This window comes from Balaenoptera musculus, chromosome 12 (assembly GCF_009873245.2).
Source record: "Balaenoptera musculus isolate JJ_BM4_2016_0621 chromosome 12, mBalMus1.pri.v3, whole genome shotgun sequence".
In the NCBI taxonomy this organism is placed as follows: Eukaryota; Metazoa; Chordata; class Mammalia; order Artiodactyla; family Balaenopteridae; genus Balaenoptera; species Balaenoptera musculus.
In genome coordinates this window covers 20295253-20297801 of record NC_045796.1, presented here as the reverse complement: position 1 = coordinate 20297801, position 2549 = coordinate 20295253, and positions in this window count along the sequence as shown.

The following is a 2549-nucleotide window of genomic DNA, read 5'->3' as shown; positions in this document are numbered from 1 at the left end:
CAGAAAAATTCCCTCTGTTGAAGAATTGAACTTCTTCTTCTAATGGCTGAAATCACTCTCCTAGCCAAGCAGGCTGCGCATTGGCTGAGGCAATGTTAAGACTAGGTTGGTGTTGCCTACAAAGCTTAGGGAGCTTGTCAGGGTGGGTGTGCAGCCGGGAGTTTAGATAAGATTTCCCAGGGGTTTTAGTTACTCTTCACTTATTTCAATTTGGCTTTCTTCTTAGCTGGCTCCTACTTAAGAGTTTCAAGCTTGTGTTACTATCCTGGTTTTCAGTAGTAGCAATCTTAAGGTAGTCTATAAAACTGTACCGCTATGATTCACATGGAAAAACATACTTTTGCATCTCCTGCCACGGAGTATGGTTCTAAAATTGGCAATCTCACAAATGCTTTGACCCTTTAGCATTCCAGGCAGTTGGTCTGTCACTTTTCTTTCACTTTAGAGCTTTTTAAAAATGGAGTCCTGAGTTAGTCAGGCTTGGAGGCTAAAATTCTCTTCAGTAAGTGTGTTTTTTCATAGCATAGTGCATTCATAAATGCTGGTAAAAGAATAACCCTCCCAGAAAAGAACTGTAAGATGGATGTGCTAGATGGGGCTCCAATATAATTTGACTCTGAGTGCAACTCAAGGCAATAACTGATCAATTCTTATCACTCATTTTTATATTCATATTTTTTGTTATTTTCTTAACCTGAGGGAGTGATTTTTTCTCAATTTAGACTTTGCTCCTGTCCTATCAACATTATGCCCATTTCACCTCAGCCGCACACATGAATCAACTGCATCCAGACTCCATGCCTGAGCGCTCAATGGCAGAAGTCCTCCCTGTGATCACAAGTCCTGTGGCTGCTCGCAGCTACATCCCGCACGCCAAGAAGGCGGCTCTTCGACATGACAGCTTCCAGTTGCTGAGCTGTTCCATGCCCCAGCCTCTTTCAGCTACCTTCCACATGGACCCCATAGTCAAAATGTAAACTGCATTCACACCACAGTCCCTGAGAAGTCACTATTCCCACTTGGTCCTTCACCACTCAATTCCAGTTTCTCTTCCCTTCACTCAGCCTCATGAGAAGAAGAGCAGAACTAGGAGACAATGGTCTAGTCCCCTGGCCTGGTCCTTGCACATTTCTGACTTTCTTCTGGGACAGGCTACTCGGAACCTTTACATCACCTCTAGTTGGCTTCATGCTGGCTGCAACGCTCCTACAATTTCTCCTTATGTAATAGGGAAGAACAAGTCTGACTCCATATTGGATCTGGTTTTTTTTTTTTTTTTTTTTTTTTACTTTAACCTTTGTATTCTATTGCTTTTGCTACAAGTTAATCACTAAAGGGATGTTGCCTGTAACTTAAAGTAGACATCATGGCCCATCTCAGGGAACCCTGCCTCTCATGCCTGAGCATTAAGCTAAATTACCTTTGTTTAGCTCACAGGAAACATCCTGACCAGGCCCACCTGTGAATGGCTGTAGGAAAGAAGTAATTAACACTTTCCCTCCAGAGTATGGCCAGAATCAGGAAATAGTTGCAACAATTTATTGCCTCTTTTACTTTACTTCCTCACCTCCCCCTCTTTGTTCTATAAAAGAACCCGGGCAAGATGTTTCTTTGGGACACTAGTCCACCATCTTCTCCGTCTGCTGGCTTTCTGAATTGAGTCTCTATTCCTTGCCTCAACAACTCGTCTCTCTATTTATTGGCCTGTCGTGCAGTGAGCAGTGTGAGCTGGGGCTCAGTAACACTCAGTCTATGCTCTAAGTGAGAAAACAGAAAAGAACTGGCAGGAATTCCCACAAATTCTTCCTCTCCAATGCTAAATGTTTTCTGTTCAGTTTTTGTTCACTCTCATTTTATTCCTTTCCATAAAACTTCTTTCCAGGAATACCTCCTCCACTGTGTGCTTTGTCCCATCTGTTGAGTGGGGGCTAAGGGGAAGGAGGATTTAAGTGGGAGAATGGCATGAGTTGGGGAAGAGAATCTCTGCTCGTGACCACAGCACAGGCATCTAGAAAGCGTGCCAGGAATGACTGTCACCAAAAAGCAGGGTTTGAAGACTGCTGAAATGAGACTTCTCACAAGATGGGTGCTGGAGTGGACAGGTGTTGCTCTGGCTGTTTGCTTTCAGTCCATCCTTTCTTGGATATTAACACTCTAATTTTTATTTAGGAAATCAACCCATCTTCAGTTTTGGGGTTCCTGATCAAGATACCCCCACTCCATTCCTGCCAAAAATGAGCAAGAGACCCCAGGTTGTTGGCTGAATTTAATTTGTGAGCGAATGACATATGAACTGTTGACCTGATTCATGCTGGCCAGTGAGAGAACATCTCTTTGTTCCTGAGGGCAGGTGCCCAGAGCTACTCTGAAGCCTGCTTCTTGCATTTTCCTTTCAATTCCATGAGCAATCCTATGTACTTAAAATTTTTTTCTTTTTGAATTAAATTACCCAAAGTCAGTTTATATTACTTGCAAAGAAAGAAATCTAAATTTTATGGGAATTGAATAAGTGAAGGTACCATGGTATTGAAGAAAGGGCATTAGATTAG